Below are 10935 nucleotides of genomic sequence, written 5' to 3'. Positions count from 1 at the left end.
AATAAATTAATTTTGTTATTTTATCTTCAAGACTTTTTATTTGTTCTTGTTGCCAATGTATACTATTGTTTAGTATACGTATTGCTTCAATATTATATATGATCTTAGGTATTGATGTGTTATAATATGTTTTTAAAGAAAAATGAAGATTTTTAGCTTCTTTTATTGTTTTACGAAAAAAGTTTAATTCTTGTTTACATATTTCTAGACTAGAAAAACTCATAATTCTAGCTATGATACAAAAATGAATCAGTATAAATTATGTAAATTAAACAAAATGAAATCAATATAAAATATGTACATTAATATTAATTATAATAAAGACGATAATAAATATAATGTCTAACCTGAATGTTGCGTTTATAATTGATGAGATGAATTTGAATACGAACTCTGCTATTCAAAAATATAAATTTTAACAGAGGAAAACTTTGAGAGTACTAAATCTTACACAAAATAACCCTGATTTATCCACAATGGGCAACACCATATATTTATATACATATAGACTCTTCGAGAGTCTGGTACACAATATGATTACAAATGACAAATAACAAACTTACATTATTACAATCTTTTATTGCAAGATATGACAAACTTACATTATTACAATCTATTATTGTAAAATATTATTCTAAGGTGACACACAATTATTCTTCTTACATATTACGACAAAATGACCCACATTGACAACAAGTGTTTTATAATTGTCAAGAGGTATTTTATAATTGTATGTGTGTGAGAAGGGGAGGGGGTTACGGGTGGAGAGGGGTAAGTAGGGTAAGATTTTACTTTTTTATTTTTTCTAAACATTTTAATATTGAAATTAATAGAAAAAATAGAAAAAAAAAAAAAAACAAATGAAAAGATAAAAGTGTCGTTTATCGATCAAATCCACCAAAAGTTTATAATTTTAAACCAATTGTACAGATTAAAAACTTTTCGGACTTCATTACACTTTTTTCTAACGGACCAAATTTGCAGTTTAGTACTCATTTTACAAAACACGATCCGGAGACGTGCAAGTGAGAATGGTTTTAAATTTTGGAAAGGTTTTATAAATAACCGTTGGAATTGGAAAGCCAAAAGGTTTAGGTCGCTGTATTGGCGCATAAAATATCCTCTTCCTTCTTCACTTCACTCATCCCGCTTCGCTCTCCAAACACCGTCGGAGACGACTCATCGCGACCTTTGTAACTCAACTCACCGGAGACACAAGCACCCCCACCCATCATAGGACAATAAGAACCATGTCGGTAATCCTAAGAAGTTATTGTAAGTTTTCATTCTTATCGTTTTTCTCTTTTCCCTTTTATTTTTGTTCTCTAGGGTTTTCTGTATTTCAAATGTTGTAATCTCCTCTGTATGTATGGATAAGAGAAAGACCGAAGCATAGTTGCGTTTTTTTTTCTTCAGTAAACTCTCTGGTTTTCTAATCGCACAAATTGTATTGCAACTTAAAAACATAAGGAAACCACATAGTTTTTCTGTAGTTTTGTTGATCTTTTCATTGAATTTTATCTCTGTAAAATCTGATTTAGCGTGTCTGGTATGCTTGTTTCAGAATGTGTTCCTATGAATAACCAATTTTACTCAAATCTCTTTTTGTGAATAACCATTTCTGGCTAACAACAACATTGTCGTCACGGGTTATTTATTTTAAGGGTCACATAATCTGCCACATTTATCAACACATAGATTGATTCCTCATGGTACATAATTTTCTGAAGATTAAGAAACCAAATTGTATTTTGTTAATTAATTAATATTAATATACATGCAAAATGTCTAATAGGGAAAGATATTGAATTTGTACGCAATGTATCATCCTTTGCAGACCATGAAGCCTTTGATCATCTATTACATGTAAGTTTTTAAAGTGCATTGTTTAAATTACATGGCTTTAATTACAATGAATGTGCACAGACCATTTGGTTGTTTTTTTTCAAATGAAACAAATCCTATCAATAAGTTTGTGGATCTTTTTAACATGAATCAGTTACCCCTGCTTCTGATAATGAACCAAATCCATGGGAATTGAATGTTTGTGCATTTCATGTGATACAATTTGTTTCCATCTTTTTCATAAAGTGAAACTTAAATGACATGGAATTTTTTGACAGATGTCTAATGCTTCTTCTGGTTAGCATCTTGGTTTTTTGCTCAGCAAAGAGGATGTGGTTGAGGTTCTTTCTGAAAAAAAAAACAATTTTATTTAAGGCTGTATAATAGAGTAAATATCCGTAAATATAAACTTTTTAACTTTTCTCAATCAGCATGTTGGTTTTCTTTCCTACCTTTTCTATTTTTCATGGGTTCCATAGAAATTTAAAGGAATTGGAATGGAAGATTCCTTAAGTTACACGCTTGATTGACAAAATGAATGAAATTGGATTCCATTAAACTCCCCCAAAATCTGTATTCAATGGATTTATCATTCATAGGGAAGAATTGGAATTCCTTTGTTTATTTCTTCATTAAAATATGACAAAATTTGTCCTTACACCCCAAATATTGTTTTTCGAATCTTGTGCCTGCTTCTTTATTCTCACCTCTAATTTATCTTAATATACAACTCTATAAATCTAGATATTTTCAATCGATTGTTATATTATTAATTAGTTATTTGTCTTCATTTTTAATGTCATATTACTTTTTCTTTTAATGTTTATGAAATTAGAGTATGTGTACACATGTGTTTGATGTTTATATAACTAGTATTTACTAGCTGTCTTATGAGTAAAATCTTTTCCAGTAAATATCTATCATTTTATAAAAAAAAGTCACTAAAGGGTGTTTTGGTCATTTAACATAATTTTCACTTCAATTCTTTTGAAAAATTTGCAAACGAATTTTTTTGCAGGAACCTCTTCGTTCAGCTGTGATGCTTGAACAAACATCTTATTGATGTTACCTTTTAGCCAAACCAATTATATTAAGAGAATATGGATTTCATCTCATGATCTATACAAGAAATGCGATCAGGCATCGCAAATTTTGTTAATATTTTAATAGATAATTTTCTTTAATATTTATTCATAAGAGCAATGTATTTGTAGCTTTTCATCCGAAAACAACAATCGTTAACTTGAAGAAACACTAACAGTTTTTTTTTTTTCTTATTATTATCATTTTAGTGGACAACAAGGGTATTTCAAGTGAACACATCATATGGCAAGTGCAATTGTGTTTGCTCATGTTATATGTATGTGGGGGAGAATATGGATTTCATCTCATGTTATATGTATTCAACAAAATAAAAGACAACTTACTTTTTTGTTAATGGTTTCCTTCCCTTGTCTCCTGATGTCATGGATTTTCTTAAAGTGTAAGTAATTTTTAGGGTTGAACTCAATATATAACAACTTGCTTTCATTCATTTGTGTTTTATTTCAGCATCCTAGTTTCATTTCTTTCTATTACAATATTCTACTTTCAACTTATTCATATTAAGACAAAGATGAAGTGCAAATATATTTGTATGATGATGATATAATCCTTACTCTCTTCTGCTTTGGTCATGCATTTGAGACACACATTGCAATTTTATATCCCACCCAAAAATGTGGAAGGTGGGATCCGTCTGAATAAAAGACGAAAATGACCTTCACATATCCTCATCATTTAAAAGTTTCTCGTCTAAATTTTGAGTTGGTTTACTTATGATTATTAAGTCACTGTACTTTGAAAAACTAAACATGTTTGGTTTTGGATACCAATTATAGCATTATAACTTTAAAGTTTTTATTATTAACTTGCTTTATCAAATTACCACCTTCTATCTATCTACTGATTACATGCTGACAAAGCATGGAAGCGATATACAGGTATATATGAGTCTATGACCCATGTTTATGTATTTCCAGAAGTACCCCTCATTTTCTAAAACTTGTGATTATTTATTTATTACTTCAGGAAATGGTGTGGTCTTTGGTAGATTGAAAGATTAAGAACAGGTGGTCGATAGATATAAAGAGGTAATAATCAATTCTCTTTTGTGAATAAAAATATTATATACGAGAATTTTGTTAAAAAAAACTTCCTGTTTTTGCAGGATCCTCTTCATTCGGCTATGATGCTTGAACAAGCATTTTAATATTGTTACTTTTTAGCCAAGCCAATTACATTAAGTATGGATTTCATTTTTAAAATCAAACATATTAAGACATTGTTTTAATTTTTTTTTTCTAGTAAGACAAGGTAATTCTAATTTTTTTTTTTTTTTTTTTGAAAATCTAGTTACTTATAATATTATACTTTCAAAATCCAACCTATTAAGAAGTTGTATATTTTTCCTGTTAATCTGAAGGCTAAACTTGATTAGCATTATACCTTCACTTATTTTCTATGAAGATTGTACTTTCAGTTTTAACATTTCGAAATCCAACATTTTAACACACGCTTAACACAATGTACCTTTTTTTTTCTTTCTATTATGACTTTTTATTTTGAATGTTAACCTTTTAATGATATTTTACTTCTAAAACCTAAATTTGTTTTGCCCTGTTTCAAAGGTTTATTTCAGATTCTTGCACATGTTTTGTAAATTTTTTGTTTTGATTTTTTGTCATGTTGAAAATATTTTGGTTTTGATTTTTTTTAATGATATTATACATACATGTTCATATCAGTTTATCTTTCTAATGTTGTGATTTGTTAATTGTGAGATTCTTCATTTGTCAAACCATATTAAGGAGAAGCTGAAACAAGTTGGTTGATCAAATGGTAATTTCTTTTGGTAGCAATATTTAACAATTTTAAACAGTACAAAATGCAACTTTATAATACTAACTAGACACTGTTACAATTCCTTTTGCCATAAAATATTACATATATTAAAATGGAACAAATTCCATTTTATTCCAATGGAAAGAAAATAAGATTAATTCATTTTGTTTATTTGTCATTAACATTCATGTTTTGCATTTGTGTATTCTACAAGGCAAAATATATTTATAATTTTTTAATTTGTGATCTACTAATTTCAGGTCTAGCATTCCATACTCTTTACATCTATACAGAGTCTGAGTTTCTTTCTGTGTTGTTATTTTCAGGTTGGTGGTTTAGGTCCAAAAGAGAATCTTTTTGCAGTTTTGGTCCTTAGTTCATAGTTTTTCAACTGCTTTTATGAAAATGACTATTTTGTCCCTGTCACTTTCCACCATATGGAGGAAATTGAATTCTTTTGAAAGTTGGATGGAAAACATTCATTCTCATCACCGCCACTACTACCGTCGCCGCCACCACCCGCCACCACTCTTGTCGCCGCTATCACTACTACCCCCGCTGCTGCCACTACGCACCACCACCATTGCCACCACCACCACCACTACCATCACCCACCACTACCACTACTAACACCTCCACCATCACCCACCGATGTTGCCACCACCATCACCGCCACCACAATCAACGATACCACCACCATCACCACCACTGTCTGCCTCCACCACCCTCACCACCGGTGAAAATTTATTGTTTTTATAATTTATATAACGTATCTTTACATATAAGTTAGAAAATAATGTAAAATTAAGCAGAAATAGACAAAAATGGTAATTTTGTCATATTATATATATAGATTAATTTTGAAATCCCTTGGAGAACAGTACTTTGTTCCTATTGGACCAAATTTATTTATTTACTTTTTATTTACAACTTCATTCTTCATGAACCAAATTGATACAAAAATAAGGAATTAAGAAAAGATGGACTGCCCACTGATGTAACTTTTGACTTCAACAAATTAAAATAATATATAATTGGTTGGATGGATAATAGGTTAAAATTTATTAAAATTTTAGTACATGAAAAAATAGGATGGATCCAAACATAAGGATATAAATTTCCAATTCAACTGCATATAGATTGAAAACAAAACCATTAATACTTTTTTGAAATATCAACACACACAAATATGATCAACTAACTGTATATAGAATCAAAAGTACGGAAAAACCGAAAAACCATGCTAAGAAACTACAATAATGAGACTTACCGTAGGATACACAAAGTAATTGGCTTCCATATTACAAGAAAGGGACAACACATCATCAACAAAACAACATAATTTTCGATATTTTGTACACTAATAGGCATATAATTTTGAAGGGTGAGAAGGAAAGAAATAAAACAAATTTGATGTTTGATAATAAGGGAAAGAAATAAAAGAGATTTGAATGAAAATGTGTTCAACTAAAATAAATTAATACTTACATATTTCTAAATTATGAACTTTATGTTAGTTACATCAGGATCATATTAGGAATGCAATTGATGCAACAAATTATTAAATCACTTAACGTTACACAATTCACCAAGCAGGAATCCCAAGATGATGAAACCTTACCTTTTTCTGATCAGATACATCATGATTGGTTAGAAATAGTGAAAAAATCTGATTGAATCATCTACCTCTTTATCCAAAGACCTAGAGGGATCCAAGAAAGTTGACGTTGCAATGAGTTTGAAAGCATTAATATATGCCTAGGTCATTGCTTTGAACTTTTTCTGAATCATTAGGTTGAAAAAACCAAAAAACGATCAATGAAAATATGCATTATAAGACAGTTTGTATGTAACAAATATGCAAATCATGAGAAGAAAAAACAAAAACCTTTTTGACCGACCTGTAAGACTCTTCTTCAAGCATAGCTTCAGAAAATCTAGTATCGTGCACACATGGCACATCCTTAAATATATGAACACTTCATCAATAAAATTTTAGTACTTATGAAAATCCAGAAAGCTAGATTGCCAAAAATTGAAGCAGTCATAGTTGTTTTGTTTTAGAAACGTACATATACAAAATTTCAGAAGCAAAATACGTGAAATCAGATTAGAATCTAAAAATTAAAAGAAAATACCGACTGAAATTGTCTTCAAATCGATAGCGTCATGCAGAAAAGAAACACAGATTCTTCTAAAAAATTGTGTCGTTGAGGTGTATATGAAATACACATGGAGTTTTCAAAAGAATATATGTATGTAGTAATCGTTTTCAAATTTGGAGAAGACATGTTGATTTCTCGTGGAATGCATCGAATTGAATAAGTTGGCGCCTAAACAAATTCGGGGTAATTGATATGTATCCTAAAAATTTAGGAATTAGATTACTGATTAGAAAACGTAAGTATAAACATAATTTATTTAAATCTAAAATAAAAATTACATGTGTTTTTAGAAAATTAAAGAAAAAAAAATAAAAACTATTAGAAAATGCCAAGTGGACAGAAAGGTGCATCTAGCGACTGGTACCCTATGGATTTCATATTGTGTAGTTAAAAAACTAATTCTTAGCTTATAAACAATGTGATTATCTCCATTTTAGTCCTATTATTTTGCCCGCATTTACGAAAAAGTCCTAAACTATTAAATGTTAACGGAAAAGCCTAAAATACCGGATAAACCGGCGAATTGACCCAATTTACCCGATTACCACTCTTGCAACCGGTGACAAACCGACGTGGTACTATTTTGCTTACATGGAAGCTGACTCGATCATACCTCTCTCTCTCTCTCTCTCTCTCTCTCTTACGTTATTTACCTCAGTTGCTACATTATTTAAGAGTCCACAAACCCTACATCGACCAAATTGCAAGTTTTGAATATGGCTTCCTCCTCCTCCGTCTCCAACAGGAGTGCATATAGGTCAGCCAAGCAAGTTCGAAGAAGGTGCGATTGTGATGAACCAGTTGGCAGGTGGACTTCATGGAAACCGAAGAACCCTGGAAGGAGATTCCTTGTTTGCCCCAATTACAAGGTTAGTGTCTTCGAGTCTTTGAATGTGAGGTTTTTATCTTCATGGAAACCGAAGAACCTTATATCAGTTAAATGTAAGGTTTTTATTTTCAAATCTTTGAAATTTCCCTTAAACACCATCCAATTTTTGCACTATGCAAAATGTCATCCAATGCATGATAAGGAGAAGGATTGCAAATTCTTTGAATGGATAGATCCTCCATTACCAAACAACTGGTACAAACAGATGATATATGATTTTCACAACCAAGGAATTTATGGAGTCAATGATGAAGAATTTGAAGACTTTATGAATGAAGATGTGGAAGAAGTAGTGCAACAGATTCCTCTGCAAGTGGAAGGTGGAATGGTTGTTAAGGGATGGAAGATTTCGTGTTTGGTTGGTTTAATTGCAATTATTTGGCTAATGTTCATGTAATTTTAGGATGCTTGCTTATGTTTCTATGTAATGTGATGTTTCCCTGTTTCTTTTGGAATGTAATGGTATGAATTGTGGAAAAATTTATCTTCTAATGTAATGGTATTTGAGTATATAATGGTATCTGAGTATTAAAATGCATATTTGGTTTGATTGCAATTATTTGGATTATGGTTGTAATTTTAGGATAGCAAATAACTATAGGAAACTGCATTACAAAATAAGTATATGAAACTGCATTACAAACCATACAAAAGTACATACCAAACTGCATTACCAAATAACCATACCAAACTACATACCAAAGTATGTCATAGTGTTTGACTTTCCAAAACATTTACAAAAAAGGAAATTTTTACCCAAAGAGTTATATAAAGCCAACACAATGACTTAATTACAAAAAAAGAGCTACCATTGACTTATTCTAAATTAAGTGGTTTGCTTTCAGTCATTCCAAATTTGCTGACCACTTGCTTCTTCAACTTCAACTTAGTTATCCTCTCTGATGGCTTCCTCCTCCTGATTCTTTGGGTGCTCCTCCTCATGATTTCTTGGATATCCTCATCATTCTGAATCTCTTCTTGAAAATTGATCTCCTCATCATTCTGAATCTCTTCTTGAACATTGATCTCCTCTTCTTGAACATTGATTTCCTCTTCTTGAACATTGCCCTCTTCTTCCTGAACATTAACCTCTTCTTGAACATTGGTTTCCTGAATAACAAAACAAATAATTTCAAATTTTGGCTTTGATTTGTAATGCCCTTAAAAAGAAACACTCACCACATTTATAGATCCAAACTCCTTTAATTGAGATTCATTAATTCCAAGAGTAGACATTATTTCAGCATCACTGTAGTTTGATGAACTCAAATTTATAATGGAACTTACTATTATATCCATATTTGATATATCAATTCCATCCCCCTCATCCACAATATCAGGTTCAACCTCAACATTAGGTTTAACCTCATACTCGAGTTTAACCTCAACATCAGGTTTAACCTCATACTCGGTTTTAACCTCAATAGTAGTTAACAATGGGATACACTTGATTATTTGCATCTCTACCAATAGCAATTAACAATTCTCCCTTACATTGACCTTTTAAAAAAGACCCATCTAGTCCAATAACCCTACGACAACCAACCTTCAATCATTCTTTTATTGCCTTAAAACAAATATATATTCTTTGGAAAGTAGTTGTGTTATCCTGGTTTTGACTCACAGTAATTTTAACTGAACTACCTGGATTTGAGTGGACTGTTAGGGTTTCTGTAGGAAACCTTAATACATTGCTTAGGCACCAAGCAACCCATGGACTTCCACAATAGAAGCCTTGGACGAATTCTATAGGGCCTCCTATAGATTTCATCCGGTCCTCCCATAATAGTCCATCAACCCAACTTTGCAACTATCAATGATTTGCAAAACAGTCCCTTTATTATTAATCAGTTCCTTTTAATCCCAAAATTAATATCATATTAATTTCTGAATAATTACTAATTAATATTATGATTTTCAAATAATATATTAATCTAGTAATATATCAATAAAATCATTCTAAGTACCAATTTATTATTCATACAATAAATCCTACTCTATTTCCACTTATCATCCTATCAAGTTGCATGAGTCAAGGCAACCCAAAAGGAGCATGCTCATAATCAAATCAAGTACATACCAAATATAGTTATGGTCTTAAACACCTAATCCAACACATGCAAGAGTTAAGACCATTTTCATGGAAGTAGGATACCATTTTTGGAGTTTGGGCTTGTTTGGGACATGCAAAGTCACCAAGTCAATGACTTTGGAGTTTGGGCTTGTTTGGGACTTGCGTACAGCTGACATACTCAGTCATATTGGGTTTGCGTTATTGGGCCTTGGCTTCGGCCATTCATGGGTCTTTGGCTGCTTTGGGACTTAATGGGCCCACTAAGGGCGATGTGAAGGGATTAGGCCCTATTGGAAATTAGGCCAAGTGTTGGGCCTTATAAGAGCGTTTATCTTTTGGGCGAAGGATTTAGTAGAGTTCATTTTAGACAAGAATATGTGAGGGGTAAAATGGTCTTTTACCCCAGTGAGGACTTATGGTTAAGTTATGAGAATCCCAAACTTATTTAGTTTATATGATAACTAGTAGCTCGGGGAGTCGAAGGATCAACCATTCAGAGATTTGCCAACTAGTAGCCAACGGATTATTTGTGGGACTTCAGTAATGAAAGGTAAGTCTCCTCACTGTTTGTATGGGTCTACGACCACAATGCCGACCCATTTAGTTTATGCATAATAGGTAGACCCGGGGGTTAGCCCTTGGCACTATGTATGAAAGACCATGAGGCGGTTCCTGGCACACTGTATGCTATTATGTATGATAGGAAGACTCGGGGGTTAGCCCTAGGCATTATGTATGAAAGACCAGGAGGTAGCTCCTGGCCCACTGTATTCTTATTAGCTAAGTATAGTAATATGTATGCTAGTTGTCTTTGTGATACTTGCATGGAAGAACAGGAAGTAGCTCTTGGCACTTATCTATAAGACCTAGGGGTGGCCCTCGGCTTGGCAAGAAAGACCACGTGGCGGCCCATGGCATAATGGCAAGACTATGTGCAGCACATAGCAACTTATTTGATATATGATTGGTATGTATGGCTCACAGTTATGTATGGCTCAGTTGATATGTATGGTATGTGGTATCTAGGTAACTCACTAAGCTTCGTGCTTACGGTTTACAGTTTTGGTTTCAGGTGCTTA

The 10935-nt window shown here is 32.1% G+C and overlaps 1 long non-coding RNA gene across 5 annotated transcripts; it reads left to right on the top strand.

The window, feature by feature from the left end:
• Positions 1 to 963: 963 nt before the first annotated feature.
• Positions 964 to 5594, top strand: LOC145041360 (uncharacterized). 5 transcript variants are annotated; one of them, XR_013680087.1, is made up of 7 exons: positions 964 to 1275; positions 1796 to 1866; positions 2124 to 2186; positions 3138 to 3827; positions 3916 to 3977; positions 4055 to 4725; positions 5055 to 5594. It is a non-coding gene; the product is annotated as an uncharacterized LOC145041360 (long non-coding RNA). The 5 variants fall into 5 exon arrangements; XR_013680089.1 differs by lacking the exon at positions 2124 to 2186; XR_013680090.1 differs by lacking the exon at positions 2124 to 2186 and having other exon boundaries at positions 2864 to 3827.
• The last annotated feature ends 5341 nt before the right edge of the window (positions 5595 to 10935 follow it).

Source organism: Lactuca saligna, chromosome 4 (genome assembly GCF_052625555.1).
Source record: "Lactuca saligna cultivar CGN05327 chromosome 4, ASM5262555v1, whole genome shotgun sequence".
Taxonomy (NCBI): domain Eukaryota; kingdom Viridiplantae; phylum Streptophyta; class Magnoliopsida; order Asterales; family Asteraceae; genus Lactuca; species Lactuca saligna.
This window is presented reverse-complemented; position numbering and strand designations above follow the sequence as displayed.